Raw genomic sequence first — 18,389 nt, 5'->3', positions numbered from 1 at the left:
GATCTGATTCCATTATGAGTGGAGATTTTGTTTTATTTATGTCCCCGACAGCAGGACGTGGCACCCAGAAGGAGCCTGTAGCTCTTGAAGGAATGAAGACCTGAGAATGGAGAACAAGATAAATACTGCTGCCTTCCAAAAGGAGGACAATGGGCAAAAAGTAAATAGAAAGTCAACAAGCAAAATGATTACAAACGTGACAGATGTTATGTGGGGAATAAAGAGGGTGCTCAGATACAAGATGATGAGGAGGGGAGACATGGAGGGAACATGTAAGCTGAGACCTCCAGGTTGAGCAGGAGCCACACATGTCAAAAGAAAGGGTTCCAGGAACAGAGAGCACCTTGAGGACCCTGGCGCAGGAAAGAACTTGAAGTGTTTCCAGCCCTGGGAGGACCCAGAATGCTGGGTTGGGGAGCTGCAAGGAAGTGACAGGCAGAGAGTGAGGGCCCGGTCACACCAAGCCTTGCTGGCAGGAGCTGCTGAGCTAGGGTTGTCTGAGAAAATGTAGGATTCTCGGTTGAATCTGGATTGTAGATAAGCAACAAATAAGTGTCCAGTGTAAGTATGAGCCATGCCATACTTGGGACCTACTGAAAAATGATTCATTGATTATTTGAAATTCAAGTAAACTGGGGATCTTGTTTTTTTGGGGGGGAGGGGTTTATTTTATTATTTTTTTGGCTTTTTTATTGTATTTCGTTGCTTATTTTTTATTTCTTTACTTTTTTTTGTTGTTGTTGTTGAGACAGGGTCCCACCCAATGCCCCTGAGCAGAGTGCAGTGGGCGTGGTAGCTCACCGCAACCTCAGACTCAGGCTGTGGGCACCCTGCTGCCTCAGCCTCACGCCCAGCTGGGTTTTTACATTTTTTTCATGAGTCGTGGTCTCACTGTCACTCAGGCTTTCATGAGTTGGGGGTCTCACTGTCGCTCAGGCGAGTCTCGAACTCCTGAGCTCAAGCAATTCTCCCTCCTCAGCCTTCCACAGTGCTGGGATTACAGGCGTGAGCCACGGCGCCCTGCGAGATCTTGTATTTTTATTTGCTAAATCTGCAACCTTAAGTCTGAAAAGTACAAGAATGAGGCATCACCCTCTGTATGATTCAAAACATTTGAAATGTCAAATAGTACCTTAAATGTAGAGAAATGGATAAGGTATAGTTTTTCCCCCCACAATGTACACATAGACTACTTTTCCATAAAGTTGTTTTCCTCCCAGTTTCTTCAATGCTACTGTCCAGGAAGGTGTGTCTAGATGTGTGTTGATGTGTAGTCTGCCTGTCATGTGTTGTAGGTGCAGGGAGTTTGGATTTTATTTGGGAGGTCTCTGGAGGATTTTAAGCAGGAGAGAGACATGTTTCAGGTTATAGGGTTTTTTAATAAAAAATTATTTTAGTTGACACTCTGGGAGGCCAAGGCGTGTGGATCGCCTGAGCTCAGCAGTTCGAGACCAGCAAGAGTGAGACCCTGTCTCTACTAAAAGTAGAAAAACTAGCTGGCCATTATGGAAGGCACCTGTAGTCCCAGCTACTTGGGAGACTGAGGCAGGAGGATTGCTTGAGCCCAAGAGTTTGAGGTTGCTATGAGCTGTGATGCCCTGGCACCCTAACCAGGGCAGAAAGTGAGACTCTTTCCAAAAGAAAAAAATTTTTTTTTTTCTTAGTAGAGGTGAAGTGCACATAAGATCAACCATTTGAGAGGGAAGAACTCCTTGGCATTTAGTATTAGAGGACAAAATAGCTTGTGAGCAAATCTGTATCAGCAGCAAGATTCTCCCCCATCCCCAGTTCCCCTGAGCACCAGCTGTTCCTCCTGAGCTCTCTGACTGTCCTGTCCTGTCCATCCCCACTGCCCCAGCCCTACTTCAGGCAGTTGGCGGCTGGTCTGTTTGCACTAATAAAAGTACTATTTAAAAACTACTGAGCATTGATTACTGTGTTATGAAATGGCCAACATGGTCTCAAGCAATAGCTTGCTTACTCTTCATAAGAACTCTGTGAAGTACGTTCTTTTATCCTCAGTTTTTTTTTTTTTTTTTTTTTTTTTTGTAGAGACAGAGTCTCACTTTATTGCCCTCAGTAGAGTGCCGTGGCCTCCCACAGCTCACAGCAACCTCCAACTCCTGGGCTTAAGCGATTCTCTTGCCTCAGCCTCCCAAGTAGCTGGGACTACAGGCGCCCGCCACAACACCCAGCTATTTTTTTTTTTTTTTTGGTTGCAGTTTGGCTGGGGCAGGGCCTGAACCCGCCACCCTCGGTATATGGGGCTGACGCCCTACCGACTGAGCCACAGGCGCCGCCCTTATCCTCAGTTTATATACAAGCAAACTAAGGCACAGAGAGGTTAAGCAACTTGCCAAGGGCACACAGTTATCCCATCCTCCAACTCAGCCAGAACCTGAACAAGACAGGCTTAAGGCCTTCATTATCTTTGCCCTTTCCTCACCCCAGGCAACTCAAATGAAGGGCAAATACTTAAAATAAAGACCATTTTGGCTGAGAGGTTATTTTTATTTTTATTTATTTATTTTTTTGTAGAGACATAGAGTCTCACTGTACCGTCCTCGGTAGAGTGCCATGGCGTCACACGGCTCACAGCAACCTCTAACTCTTGGGCTTACGCGATTCTCTTGCCTCAGCCTCCCGAGCAGCTGGGACTACAGGCGCCCACCACAACGCCCAGCTATTTTTTTGTTGCAGTTTGGCCGGGGCTGGGTTTGAACCCACCACCCTCGGCATATGGGGCCGGCGCCCTACTCACTGAGCCACAGACGCCGCCCTATTTATTTATTTATTTATTTATATTTTTTGCAGCTTTTTTTTTTTTGGCCGGGGCTGGGTTTGAACCCGCCACCTCCAGTATATGGGGCCTGTGCCCTACTCCTTGAGCCACAGGCACCACCCCATTTTTTATTTTTTTGAGACAGAGTCTTGCTATGTCGCCTTTGGTAGAGTGCTGTGGCGTCACAGTTCCTAGCAACCTCCAACTCTTGGGCTTAAGCAATTCTCTTGCCTCAGCCTCCTGAGTAGCTGGGACTACAGGTGCCTGCCATAATGCCCAGCTATTTTTTTGGTTGTAGTTGTAATTGTTGTTTGGCAGGCCTGGGCTGGGTTCGAACCTGCCAGCTCCGGTATGTGTGGCTGGCACACTAGCTGCTGAGCTACAGGCACCGAGCCTATTTTTTTATTTTTTATTTTATTTTGTTTTTTCTAGACAGAGCCTCAAGCTGTCACCCTGGGTAGAGTGCCATGGCAGCACAGCTCACAGCAACCTCTAACTCCTGGGTTTAAGTGATTCCCTTGTCTCAGCCTCCCAAGTAGCTGGGACTACAGATGCCTGCCACAATGCCTGGCTATTTTTTGGTTGTAGTTATCATTGTTGTTTGGCAGGCCCGGGCTGGATTCGAACACACTAGCTCTGGTGTATATGGCTGGTGTCTTAGCCGCTTGAGCTACAGGTGCCAAGCCTATTTTTTAATTTTTTTTGAGACAGAGTCTCTGTCACCCCTGGTAGAGTGCTGTGGTGTCTTAGCTCACAACAACCTCAAACTCTAGGGCTCAAGAGATCCTCTTGCCTCAGCCTCCAGAGTAGCTGGGACTAACAGGCATCCACTGCCATGCTTGACTAGTTTTTTTTATTTTTAGTAGAGATGGGGTTTTGATCTTCCTCAGGCTAGTCTAAAACTCCAGAGCACACACCTGCCTCAGCTTCCCACAGTGCTAGGATAACAGACGTGAGCCACTGTGCCTGGCTGCCCAGCTTGAGAGGTCATTGAGGTTCAAATAGAGCAAACTGACCTTTAATTGTCAGAGTCCTGGGTTAGTAAATGATTAATCATTTTCTTTATTAACTGTGTGCTTGGATTCTTAAAAAAGGCCTCTTTGCTTACTAACACCTCAATAATTGGCACACCTACAAATCTTAAACCAGAAAGTCAGTGCAGAAGTTAGCACTTACTAAAGTGTCAGAATGAAAAAGTAGGTTAAATATCACCCATCTCTTTCCTTGCATGGGCCCCGGCCCCCCATTACAACTGGGGGATGTAAGCATGGTCAGGCTGCAATTAATGACAGGGACGTGTTCTGACAAATGTACCATTAGGTGATTTTGTCATTGTTCAAACATCTCAGACTACACTTACACAAACCTGGAAGATATAGCCCACCTCACATCAAAGCTGTGAGGTACAAAGCCACAGGTCAGGTGACAGTGCTGAATACTGCAGGCAATTGCAACACGGTGGTAAGAACCTATGTATCTAACATGGCTAAATATAGAAAAGGCGCAGTAAAAACATGGTATAAAAGATAAAAATGTATACCTGATAGGATAGCTTCACCTCACAGGACCATTATCTTATATTTGGACATAAATGTCACCAGACTGTATTTTAAATGTCATTATTACTCACTCAACATTCAGTTCCCAGAAAGCATACTTATAAGATGAAAGAAAGAATAATTAATACCTTTACACCACAAAGCTTTTAAGCTGTGAAGTTTACAGTTTCCTTTTTGTTGTTGTTGAGACCAGAGTTCTACCCTATGCCCTGAGCAGAGTGCAATGGCGTCGTAGCTCACTGCAAGCTCAGACTCAGGCTGTGGGCATCCTGCTGCCTCAGCCTCTGAAGCCGCTGGGATTGCAGGCACTCACTGTGGTGCCGGCTGGGTTTTTCCATTTTTTTCCATGAGTCAGAGTCTCACTCTTGCTCAGACAAGCCTGGAACTCCTGAGCTCAAGCAATCCTCCTGCCTCAGCCTCCCACAGTGCTGGGATTACAGGTGTGAGCCACTGTGCCCAGCTACAGTTTCCTATTTTTTATTGCTGCCAGTTTGGCCAAATCAAATTAAAGTAAAAGTCATTTCTTTTTCTTTACATTTGAAGTATGAACAAGTATTATTTTACCAGTAGTGACAACACATGGGATAAATATAGTTTTATCTTTTATACCTTGTGGTGTGAATTTGATCAACCTCTAAAATTAAGATTTCACTTCATAAATTTTCTTAAATAATTACAATAGATTTTCTAATTTTAATTTTTCTAATTATATATATATATTTATTTATTTTGAAACAGAGTCTCAAGCTGTCACCCTGGTAGAATGCCGTGGCATCACAGCTCACAGCAACCTCCAACTCTTGGGCTCAAGTGATTGTCTTGCCTCAGCCTCCTAAGTAGCTGGGACTACAGGCGCCTGCCACAATGCCTGGCTATTTTTTGTGTTGCAGTTCTCATTGTTGTTTTAGCTGGCCCGGGCCGGGTTTGAACCTGCCAGCCTTGGTGTGTGTGGCTGGCGCCCTACCCACTGAGCTACCAGCACTGCCCAATTATTTATTTTTTTGGAGACAGAGTCTCACTCTGTGGTCCTGGTAGAGTGCAGTGGCATCATAGCTCATAGCAACCTCAAACTCTTGGGCTCAAATGAGCCTCTTGGCTCAGCTTCCCAAGTAGCTGGGTCTACAGGTGCCCACCACAATGCCTGGCTAGTTTTTCTATTTTAGTAAAAATGGAACCTCCCTCTTGCTCAGGCTGGTCTCAAACTCATGAGCTCAAGCAATCCACCTGCCTCAGCCTCCCAGAGTGCTAGGATTACGGGCGTGAGCCACCAAGCTTGGCCCTAGTGATTGTTTTCTGAAACTGCCTTGGGATCCACAGCTCTCAACTGAGGCCCAGAGTGAGAATGAGAAGTTTGACACAGGGAAGATTGAGAGCCCCCAATATCAGGGGTCTCAATCTTGGCAATGTTGTCATTTGAGGCCATATGAGTCTTTATCTGTGAGGGGCCGTCCTGCCTGTGGTAGAACACGCAGCAACCTCCTTGGCTTCTATCCACTAGATGTCAATAGGATTTGCCCTACTAGCTGTGACAACTGAAAGTGTCTTCTCCAGACTTTGTCTGATGTCTCTAGAGGGGAAAAATTCACCCTCTTTCAGATCCATTAAGCTAATTTATTATTTTTGAGATAGAGCCTCACTTTGTCACCCTCGGTAGAATGCCATGGTGTCACAGCTTACAGCAATCTCAAAACTCTTTGGGCTCAAGCGATCCTCTTACCTCAGTCTCATGAGTAGAAGGGATTATAGGTGCTGGCCACAACATCCAGCTATTTGTTTTAGAGATGGATCTTGCTCTTGCTCAGGCTGGTCTGAACTCAAGCAATCCACCTGCCTCAGCCTCTCAGACTGCTAGAATTATAGGCTTGAGCTACCACCTAGCCCCATTAAAGCTAATTTAATTGGCTAGACAAGCGTTCTGGCCATCCTTGGGGTGGGTAACAGATTCTGCAAATAAAAATACAGGATTCTTGGTTGAATTTGAATTTCACATAAACAATGAATATTTGTTTGGTAAGTATGTTCCAAATATTACATGGGACATACTGTGCATCCTATATATATATATATATATTTTTTTTTTAGAGACAGAGTCTCACTTTGTTACCCTCAGTAGAGTGCTGTGGCGTCACAGCTCACAGCAACCTCCAGCTCTTGGGCTTAGGTGATTCTCTTGCCTCAGCTTCCCGAGTAGCTGGGACTACAGGCGCCTGCCACAATGCCTGGCTATTTTTTGTTGCAGTTTTGCCGGGGCCGGGTTCGAACCTGCCACCCTCAGGATATGGGGCAGCGCCCTACTCACTGAGCCACAGGTGCTGCCCTGCATCTGGTAACACCTGGTGGATACAGCAGCTGTTGTGGGAAAGATAGTGACTTAGAAGAGAAATAGAACTCACTAAAAGGACCTCCCTTATGGTCAATATAGCCACTAATTCAAAAACAATCTCGGGATCAGAGAGAATTTCCTCCAAAATGATGCTTTTGTTCTGATCCAGCTATGAGCCTCTATGCTAAGATTGAACGCGGCAAATGTTTGTAAACAAAGTGAACAGGACTTAAGGTGGGTACTCCATTCGGTAGTTTGGAAAGATAATGGAATTTTATGATTTTATAAAAACACTACTGCTAAACTATTTCTTTATATTTCTTCACCTTTTACCTAATTTGTATATAGAAGTAAATAAGTTTCACTGATTCGTTTTCTTTGAGTCCAGACTGCTTTTAAAAATATTACAGTTATTTGAAAATGGCTTTGAGTGTCTCTCTTTTTAAAACAAAAAACAATCTATGTTTATGGTAAAAAGGAAAGTAAGCAACATAGAAAAGTATAAAGTGAAAAGTACAATTCCTCCTATCATCCATCTCCTAATCTTGTTTCTAGAAGTCATCACTATGACAATTTCTCATGGCTCATTCTGTGTTTCTATCCTTCTGTGAACCCTGAGTCCTAGTGTCATGACCCAGGTAACCCATACCCTGGAGTGGGTTAGGCTAGTGGGTTGCTTCTGGCCAATAGAAGTAAGCAAAAGCAGAGGGATATAGCCTCCGTGGTTAGATTACAAATGATTGTGACTTCCCTCTTGCCAGCAGACTCTATTCCTTCCCAGATTTCAGGCTTGGAGGAAGCAGTTGCTGTGTTGGAAAGGTCCCATGGCAAGAAGCCAAGACCCTCTGACCAACAGCCCTTGTGAAGTGGAATTCTGCTAACAATCACATGAGCTGAGAAGTGGATTCTCTCCCAGGTGAGCCTTCGGATGAGACATTAGCCCAAAGTGACATCCTGACTTTAGCCTTTTCAAAGTCCTGAAGCTGAGGACCCAGCTTAGCCATGCCTAACTCCTGACCCACTGTAACTGTGAGACAGTGAATGTGGATTGTTTAGAGTAGCTGAGCTTTATGGCGGTTCATTAAGCAGCACAGCATAACTAATAATCCTGCCTTGTACACAAGTGGGGTTATACCTTATATGCTATTTTGAGTGCTCTGGGAAATTACCCTGTTTTCCCGAAAATAAGACATCCTCCGAAAATAAGACCTACTTACAGGAAAGACAAGACGTCCCCTGAAAATAAGACCTAGCTCATCTTTGGGAGCACACCTTAAAATAAGACACTGTCTTATTTTCGGGGAAACAGGGTAGATGCAAGATTTGGTCAAAAGGAGAAATAAGAGAGCAAAGAATACAGAGGATATGTTGGCAGTTTCTTGACCAGTAAGTGTGAAAGTCCAGCTGTGGAATCACAGATTGGGTACATAGCAGTACCCTGTTCAACTGGACTTTTTATAAGACGACAACTGGTTTCCCTAAAGGTGTGGGAAGAGATGAAGTTGGCATTGAGTTACACCTCACATTTAAAAATAAATGCAAACAGCATTTAAAAATAGAGAAGTGCCCAAGGTGAGACCTTTCAGCACTGTGAGAAACGTGGGAATAATACAGGTTTGTGAGTTTTCCAGTTTGTGTTTACTTAGCATTTCCATGGTACTATTGTTGTGTTGTGCCCGGGAGTTCCACAAAGACCACACTGCCAAACAAGTTAGATTTAAAGAGGAGTCCTTTTATTGAAGAGTCGGCTGGCAACTGCCTCAGTGTCCCAACATGGAGTTTCTGAGAGCAGCCCCGAGGGCTTAAGGGGTCTAGTTTTTAAGGCTTGGTCTGCATCCTAGTTGGCATGCAGGCTCCAGATGCATCTGGGTAGGGTAGAAAGCAAGCATTGTACAGAAGCAGAATTTTGCGCTTAGTCATACATCATGCATCTTTGTTTTAATATTTTTCCTCTATACATCTTAGTTTTAGTACTTTCCCCACCTGGGTATTGTTTAAAAGTCAGTCTGGGAACAGTGGTACTTCCCAGTCTGTTTCCCAGGGAGTTAGCCAAGCAAGAAATTTGGAGTGAACTAGAAGCAAGAAATTAATTAGTACTTTCCCATCTCTCTTGGGAGTGAACTAGACTTATATCAATTTTTTTGAAATCTTGCAGTCTGGAAATTTGCCAGGAGTTAGCTGGTATTTTTCCATTATAGCCTAGGCCTGACACCTCTCTGTCTTAGCCTAGGCCCACTAGGCCTAACAGTTGCAATGGCTAAAATTTGTGGTCACATATTTGAGTAAAATATAACACCAATTTTGGATAATTGATATCTAGCCATTGTTCTCTTTAGGTGTGGAATAATTTTCTCCTATTTTATTGACATTTCTACCATAGTTTTTTTTTTCACATAATGCTCTCAAAAATTTTAAGGAGCCCTTTGGTGGTGCTTCTCAAATGCCCATAGTCATAGTTTTCTGGGCAAAATATCAGAACGGTAAGAACCATGAGCTTTTATGACATGAACTTAAACCTAACCTAACTCAACTTTTGTAGTGCCACAGAACCTTAATTTAGAGTGAAAAACCAAGCCCTCCAGAATGTAACAGCTAAATCAATTCCTTTCTTAGATATTCAGCTGCCCTACAAACCATCAATGTGTTTCAAAAACCCACTGGCTGCCTCCCTCAAATAGTTATCCTCCACTTTATGTAACAGATGCATTTCGAACTTGTTGACTGGAAAATAGGTCCCATACAGGAACACTGATTTCTATGGTCAAATCATTAAAATGTTCCCAAGAAAAGATTCCCCAACAGGGCAAGTTGTCAATTTGGAAGGCTAATTTTTATTTCCTGAGATGCACCTGTGTTTTAACACTCCCACGCATGCGCTTTCTCCTGTGGTTTCTTTCCTCAGAAGTACTTCATCCCACACAATTTTATATAGATCTTGTGTTGCAAAGTTTCCGAGGCCTTCGGTGTCTTACAGAAAAAAATGTATGCTCTTGTATTTTATTATTTTTTTATTAAGTCAAATACACCTAGATCATGAATACATTTATGCATATGTGGGGTACAATGTGTTGATTTTTTTTTTTTTTTGGTGGTTTTTTTTTTTGGCCAAGGCTGGGTTTGAACCCGCCACCTCTGGCATATGGGACTGGCGCCCTACTCCTTGAGCTACAGGCTCCACCCGTGTTGATTTTTTTTTATACAATCTGATGTGGTTAGATGAAACCAATCAACATAGCTTTCACCTCATTTACTTGATTATTGTGTTAAGATATTTATATTCTACACTTGACATATTTGACTTGTACCCTTGTCATATGCTCCATAGGTGTGGGCCCGCCTTTTACCCTCCCTCTATCAAACCTCCCCCCTCCCCTCCCTTCCCACTCCATTTCTCTCCTTCATCCTGGGCTATAGTTGTGTTCCATCTTTCATAAGAAAGTGTGAGTAAATATAAGTAGGTTTCACAGAAGTATTGAGTACATTGGATAATTTTTCCTCTATTCTCGAGGAATGGTCTGCATTCTCCTGCATACTCAGGAGAATATGTTCCAGATCCCTCCATGTAAACATAAAAGAGGTAAAGGCTCCATCTTTTTTAAGGCTGCATAGTATTCCACGGTACATGTATACCACAATTTATTAATCCATTCATGGGTCAATGGGCACTTGGGCTTCTTCCATAACTTGGCTATTATGAATTGAGCTGCAATTAATAATCTGGTGCAAATATCTTTTTCGCAAAGTGATTTTTGGTCTTTTGGATATACTCCTAGTAGAGGAATTGAAAGCAGTTTGGTCGGATATAAAATTCTAACTTTTTTTTTTATTAAATCATAGCTGTGTACACTAGTATGATCATGGGGCACCATACACTTGGTTCATAGACCGTTTGACACATTTTCATCACACTAGTTAACATAGCCTTCCTGGCATTTTCTTAGTTATTTTGCTAAGACCTTTGCATTCCACATTTACTAAGATTCACATATACCCTTGTAAGTTGAACCGCAGGTGTAATCCCATTAATCCCCCTCCCTCCACCTACCTCCCCCCTCCCTCCCCTAATTCTAACATTTATGTTATTTTCGTTTAGTATTTTGAAAATGCTAGGCCTTGTCCTATCTTTTTTTTAGGTCACAGTTTTGCTATTGAAACATTTGTTACAAGATCCTGGTATTTATCTTTTTTCTATTATTTTTATTGAGATATAATTAATAAACTATGAAATTCACACTTTATATAGTTCAGTGATTTATAGTACAGTCATGTGTCACTTAATGATGGCAATGTGTCCTGAGAAATATGTCATCAGTCAATTTTGTTACTGTGGGAAAATGACCTCAGTCTAGGTGATACCTGCTCTGCTAGCCAGCCTCAGTCAGGCCCAGAAGTTTGATCTATAGGGGGTGCAGGGAAGCTAAGACCCAGTGATACTCTGAGCCTCTGGGCTGGGTCTCACCTCAATTTCCCCTAGACATTCCCGTTACTGAAATCAACAGAATCCACTACTCACCACTACCTTTTTATACAAAGCCATTTGAGTTGTATTTTCGGTCGTTTTTTCTCAAAGTTAAAAAAGTGAAAACTTCATAGTAATTTTTTTTTTTTTGCAGTTTTTGGCGGGGCTGGGTTTGAACCTGCCACCAATGGTATATGGGGCTGGTACCCTACTCCTTTGAGCCACAGGCGCTGCCCATTTTTATTTTTTTAAGACAGTCTCACTAGGTTGCCCTCAGTAACGTGCCATAACATCACAGCTCACAGCAACCTCAAACTCCTGGGTTCAAGTGATTCTCTGGTCTCAGCCTCCCAAGTAGCTGGGACAATAGGTGCCCACCACAACTCCCAGCTATTTTTAGAGATGGGGTCTCGCTCTTGCTTAGGCTGGTCTTGAACTCCTGAGCTCAAGCAGTCCGCCCATCTTGGCCTCCCAGAGTGCTACAGGATTACAGGTGTGAGCCACTGTGCCTGACCCACAGTAATATCTTTTTTTTTTTTTTTGAGACAGTCTCACTATGTTGCCCTTGGTTGAGTGCTCTGGTGTTACAGCTCACAGTGATCTCAAAGACTTGGGCTTAAGCAATTCTCTTGCCTCAGCCTCCTGAGTAGCTGGGACTACAGGTGCCTATCACAGTATCTGGCTATTTTTTGGTTGCAGTTGTCATTGTTGTTCAGCAGGCCTGGCCAGGCTCGAACCCACCAGCCTTGTTGTATGTGGCCGGTGCCCTACTCACTGAGTTACAGGCGCCAAGCCCCATAGTAATATCTTTTTTTTTTGAGACAGAGTCTCACTTTGTCACTCTCAGTAGAGTGCTGTGGTGTCACAGCTCACAGCAACCTCTACCTCCAGGGCTTAGGCAATTCTCTTGCCTCAGCCTCCCAAGTAGCTGGGACTATAGGCACCTGCCACAACACCCGGCCATTTTTTTGTTGCAGTTTTGCCGGGGCCAGTTTTGAACCCACCACCCTTGGTATATGGGGCCCGTGCCCTACTCACTGAGCCACAGGCGCCACCCCTCATAGTAATATCTTTTTTTTTTTTTTTTTTTAATTTGGCCGGGGCTGGGTTTGAACCCGCCACCTCCGGCATATGGGACCGGCGCCCTACCCGCTGAGCCACAGGCGCCACCCCCTCATAGTAATATCTTAATAAAAAATATTGACAATACTATCATCTTTGTGGGATTTTGACTTTTTTTTATTTTTTAGGTTTTTGTGTGAACATAAGCTTTTATTTCTCTGGGATAAATGTCCAGGGTACACTTGCTGGGCTATACGGTAGCTGCATGGTCAGGTTTTTGTTTTCAATAGACTTTGTTTTTAGAGCTATAGTTTTAGATTCACAGCAAACCTGAACAGAAGGTATAGAGAGTTCCTACATCCCCTCTTTCCCATATGCAGAACCTCCCCTGTAACCAGCATCCCTATCAGAAAGGCATATTTGTTACAGTTCCTGAGTCTACACTGACACACAATTGTCATCCCAAAGCCCACAGTTTATAATAGGTTCACTCTTGGTTTGTACAATCTATGGGTTTGGACAAATTTATAATGATGTATATTCACTATTATCATGTCCTACAGGGTAGTTTCAGTGCCCCCCAAATCCTCTGGTTTTCTTATTTTTATTTCTGGGCTGTTTTAATACAGCAAGTTATATTTGGGAAAACGATGATGATGTGATGTGTGGACTGGGCAAGTGAGGGTCTAGCTGGTCTTCATGTATCAATTTCAAAATGTCATAAAGAATCTGTTTAGTTATCACATACTTTTAAGTCTTTAAGAAATATACTCAGATGTACACTGGATAAAAGATCAATGCAATGAACAGCATAAAAATTCTCAATTTTGTTAAAAACTCATTCTGACGGGGGCGGCGCCTGTGGCTCAGTCGGTAAGGCGCCGGCCCCATATACCGAGGGTGGCGGGTTCAAACCCGGCCCCTGCGGAACTGCAACCAAAAAATAGCCGGGCGCCGTGGTGGGTGCCTGTAGTCCCAGCTACTCAGGAAGCTGAGGCAAGAGAATCGCTTAAGCCCAGGAGTTGGAGGTTGCTGTGAGCTGTGTGAGGCCACGGCACTCTACCGAGGGCCATAAAGTGAGACTCTGTCTCTACAAAAAAATAAAATTAAAAAAAAATAAAAATAAAAAATAAAAAAAACTCATTCTGAATAACAGCAAGAAAGCAAATGTGTGAAAATGACTAAAATTGGTGAATTCAGATAAACAGTACGTGGAATTCGTTGTACTATTTTTGTAATTTCTGATACCTGAGATTTTCTTCAGAATAAAGTTTAAAAATCAAGAAAAAAAAATTAAATGGCAATTCTACAGCTAAATAATATAACTGAACTGATAACTCAAAACTTGGATTTTATGGTAATAAAAGCAGATGAGAGAATTAGCAAACCGGAAGACAGATCAATTAAAACGAGTCCAGATTAAAGAACAGAGAGAAAAAAATTTAAATACTGAAGAATAAAAAAGATATATGTGAAAAAAAAAAAAACTCATTCTGACATCATTGAGGTGAATGGGAAACTGAAAAATACTACAGTTTTAACTTCTCTAAAACGTTTAACCTCAATCTTAGAGCTTATTTCTTTTTCACAATAATTTTCAGCGAAGATAGATTTTAAAGTAAATCAATATAATTCCTAGGGGTGGTATATAATAATCCAATCATTATTTATTATTTATTTTATTTTTTGCAGTTTTTGGCCAGGGCTAGGTTCGAACCCACCACCTCTGGCATATGGGGCCGGAGCCTTACTCCTTTGAGCATTATTTTTAAATTGTGGTGAGGGTGGATGTAGTGGTTCACACCTGTGATCCTAATACTCTGAGAGGCTGAGGTGGGTAGAGTCCTTGAGCTCATGAGTTCAAGACCAGTCTGAGCAAAAGTGAGACCCCGTCTCTATCAAAAATAGAGAAACTGGTGGCACCTGTAGCTCAGTGGGTAGGGTGCTGGCCACATACACCAAAGCTGGCGGGCTCGAACCCAGCCTGGGCCAGCTAAAACAACAATGACAATTGCAGCAACGACAACAACAGCAACAACAAAAATAGCCGGGCGTTGTGGTGGGCACCTGTGGTCCCAGTTGTGAGGCTGAGGCAAGAGAATCACTTAAGCCCAAGAGTTTGAGGTTGCTGTGAGCTGCGAGCTGTGATGCTGTAGCGCTGTACCAAGGGCAACATAGAGAGACTCTGCCTTGGAAAAAAATAGAGAAACTGAGGCAAGAGGATCTCTTGAGCCTGAGTTGGAGGTTGCTATGAACTATGACCCAATGGCACTCTACCCAGGGGGACAGCTCGAGACTCTGTCTCAAAAAAGTAAAATAAAATAAAATAAATTGTGGCAAAATATGCACGGCATAAAATGTAACCATTTTTAAAGGCACAATTCATTGTTACTATCTACATTCACAAAGTTGTATAACCATCACCATTACCTATTTTTTAATCTATTGTTATCTATTTTTCATCACCCCAAACAGAATTCAATCTTTAATACTCTAATATTTCAAAATTACAACAAAGAACACTGATACAAAGATGAGCTTGATCTAATTGAGAAACTTTTCCCTCCTAATAAGCTGACTCCTTCTAAACACTATAATGTCAAACATATATTCTTTTTTTTTTCCAAACATATATTCTTGTCCAAACTCTGGAAGCATGCACCTAACTAGATGAAGTACTTTAATGACCCGTGGTAGGCTGGTCTTGGGATTAGAACATTCTTGACTCTAGGATTTTTCACTACTTATAACATTTCACTGTCTTGCCCAATAGGTTAATGAATTAAAAATTGTGTTAAAATTTGTAAATGTATCATGTACCCATGCATTGATATTTCCTACCATAAAATAATCACTTAGAAGTGAATTGGTATGGAATCACCATTATAATACTTTAACATCTTTTCTCTATAGTTACAGTTCAAATAATACCTTTTTTCAAAAACTCTTCAAATTTTTCCACTGACTTGCAAATATAAGGAGACTGACATATAATAAATACATTTTGTGTGATTGAGAGCTTGGCATAACATGAATGAAATGTTACTTGCAGGCTATGTGTGGTAACTCATGCCTATAATTCTAGCACTCTGGGAGGCTGAAGTGGGAGGATCCCTTGAACTCAGGGGTTTGAGACCAGCCTGAGCAAGAATGAGATCCCATCTCTATTAAAGAAAGGGCATTGTGATGGGTGCTTGTAGTCTCAGGTACTCGGGAGGCTGAGGCAAGAGGATTGCTTGAACCCCAGAGTTTGAGGTTGCTGTGAGTTAGGTTGACACCATGGCACTACTCTAGCCTGGGCAACAGAGTGAGACCCTGTCTCAAGGAAAAAAGGAAAAAAAAAAAAAAAGAAGAAATGTTACTTGCAAAAGTCTCTATTTCTGGCCGGAGGCTAATGGCTGTAATCTTAGCATTCTGGGAGGCTGAGGCAGATGAATTACTTGAGCTCAGGAGTTCAAGACCCGCTTAAACAAGAGACCCCAACTCTATCAAAAATAGAAAATCTAGCTGGGAGTTCGATCGGTAGCGGGAGCGGAGAGCGGACCCCAGAGAGCCCTGAGAAGCCCCACTGCCGCCGCCGGCCTAGTTACCATCACACATCGGGAGGAGCTGCAGCTGCCGCAGCCGGCCCCAGTCACCATCACCGCAACCATGAGCAGCGAGGCCGAGACCCAGCAGCCGCCCGCCGCCCGCCGCCCCCGCCCTCAGCGCTGCGGACACCAAGCCCGGCACTACCGGCAGCGGCGCAGGGAGCGGTGGCCCGGGCGGCCTGACATCGGTGGCACCTGCCGGCGGGGACAAGAAGGTCATCGCAACAAAGGTTTCGGGAACAGTAAAATGGTTCAATGTGAGAAACGGATATGGTTTCATCAACAGGAATGACACCAAGGAAGATGTATTTGTACACCAGACTGCCCTAAAGAAGAATAACCCCAGGAAGTACCTTGGCAGCGTAGGAGATGGAGAGACTGTGGAGTTTGACGTTGTTGAAGGAGAAAAGGGTGCGGGAGGCAGCAAATGTTACAGGCCCTGGTGGAATTCCAGTTCAAGGCAGTAAATACGCAGCAGACCTTAACCACTATAGGCGCTATCCACGTAGCAGGGGTCCTCCACGCAATTATCAGCAGAATTACCAGAATAGCGAGAGTGGGGAAAAGAAGGAGGGATCGAGCGTGCTCTTGAAGGCCAGGCCCAGGGATGGACAGCGCTCCTGAAGGCCAGGCCCAACAACGCCGGCCCTACCGCAGGTGAAGGTTCCCACCTTACTACACGCGGAGACCCTATGGGCAGCGACCACAGTGCTCCAACCCTCCTGTGCAGGGGGAAGTGATGGAGGGTGCTGACAACCAGGGCGCAGGAGAACAAGGTAGACCAGTCAGACAAAATACTTACTGGGGTTGTAGACCACGATTCCGCAGGGGCCCTCCTGGCCAAAGACAGCCCAGAGAGGACGGCAATGAAGAGGATAAAGAGAATCAAGGAGATGAGACCTCAGGTCAGCAGCCACCTCAACGTCGGTACCGTGGCAACTTCAATTACCGACACAGACGCCCAGAAAACCCTAAACCACGAGATGGCAAAGAGACAAAAGCAGCCGATCCACCAGCTGAGAATTCGTCCGCTCCCCAGGCTGAGCAGGGCGGGGCTGAGTAAATGCCGGCTTACCATCTCTACCATCATCCGGTTTAGTCATCCAACAAGAAGAAACGAATATGAAATTCCAGCAATAAGAAATGAGCAGAAGATTGAAGCTGAAGACCTTAAGTGCTTGCTTTTTGCCTGTTGACCAGATAACTAGAACTATCTGCATTATCTATGCAGCATGGGGTTTTTATTATTTTTACCTAAAGAAGTCTTTTTTGGTAATAACAAATGTGTTTTTTAAAAAAGTCTGGTTTTTCTCAATGACACCTTTAAAGGTTTTTAAATTGTTTCATATCTGGTCAAGTTGAGATTTTTAAGAACTTCATTTTTAATTTGTAATAAAAGTTTACAACTTGATTTTTTCAAAAAAGTCAACAAACTGCAAGCACCTGTTAATAAAGGTCTTAAATAATAAAATAAAAAAAAAAAGAAAAAGAAAATCTAGCTGGGTGTTGTGGAGGGCACCTGTAGTCCCAGCTACTTGGGAGCCTGAGGCAGGAGGATCACTTGAGCTCAGGAATTTGATGTTTCCATGAGCTATGATGCCAAGGCACTCTAGCTTGGGACAACAGAGTGAGACTCTGTCTCAAAAAAAAAAAAGTTTCTTTTTCTATTTCTATTGGCAGTTTAGAGCCTTTTAAATGACGATCAGTTGTTAGTAGTATATGAAATGATGACCTAAAAAACTGTCCATTGATTCCCTGGCATGCTATTTTTCTTTTTTTTTTTTTCTTTAATTTTTTTTTTTTTTGTAGAGACAGAGTTTCACTTTATGGCCCTAGGTAGAGTGCCATGGCATCGCATAGCTCACAGCAACCTCCAACTCCTGGGCTTAAGCGATTCTCTTGCCTCAGCCTCCCAAGTAGCTGGGATTACAGGGGCATGCTATTTTTCAACAGCATGGTGTAATTATGAAAGGCTTTACTGACATGATAAATATGAGAGCGCTGGTTGTATCCATTTCCAGTTGTTTAATTGAATAAATGAAAGATTTAGTAATATGAAGTCGACATGGAGAGTTTGCCAAGCTACAACAAAATTTTGCAAGAGCTATGACCTCAGGTTATAAAATAACTAATCAAAAGGAAAAAAATTTTTTCATACTATAGAAGAGACTTACGTTGACTTATTTTATTAACTCTAAGGTCATGAACTGCTTCTTACTGCCATCAAGTTCCAACACTGAGTGATTTTGTGGGGCAAATCAATACAAGTGTTGTCCAAATCATAAGCTATGATTAAATAACATAATGTGACAACTTTTTATTTTTTTAAGGTACTGAAAAAAAAGTGAAGGGTCATGAAATTTTACTCTATATCCTTTTGAAACTAATGTTTACATGTATAAATACTAACCCAGGAAGGAAGAAAAATATAGGTGATTCTCTCCAGTGTTTTGAATGAGGCTATGTTACAGATAATTTATTCCTGTATGACTCAAGATGTAAATATCAAAATGACATTTCATTTAGGGGAAATATATTAAAAGTCACACAAATCTAAGGATCTTTTAAAAAATAAGCTGGCTACTCTAGCTCAATCAACTGGAACAGAACTTTG

The 18,389-nt window shown here is 42.9% G+C and overlaps 1 protein-coding gene and 1 pseudogene across 1 annotated transcript in view; one reads left to right on the top strand and one right to left on the bottom strand.

The window, feature by feature from the left end:
* Positions 1-18,389, bottom strand: part of EME2 (essential meiotic structure-specific endonuclease subunit 2) — a 204,925-nt gene that overhangs the window by 63,585 nt on the left and 122,951 nt on the right. The window lies entirely within an intron of this gene.
* Positions 15,702-17,126, top strand: LOC128562660 (Y-box-binding protein 1-like; annotated as a pseudogene).

The sequence above is a fragment of the Nycticebus coucang genome, chromosome 12, assembly GCF_027406575.1.
Source record: "Nycticebus coucang isolate mNycCou1 chromosome 12, mNycCou1.pri, whole genome shotgun sequence".
Lineage (NCBI taxonomy): Eukaryota > Metazoa > Chordata > Mammalia > Primates > Lorisidae > Nycticebus > Nycticebus coucang.
This window is presented reverse-complemented; position numbering and strand designations above follow the sequence as displayed.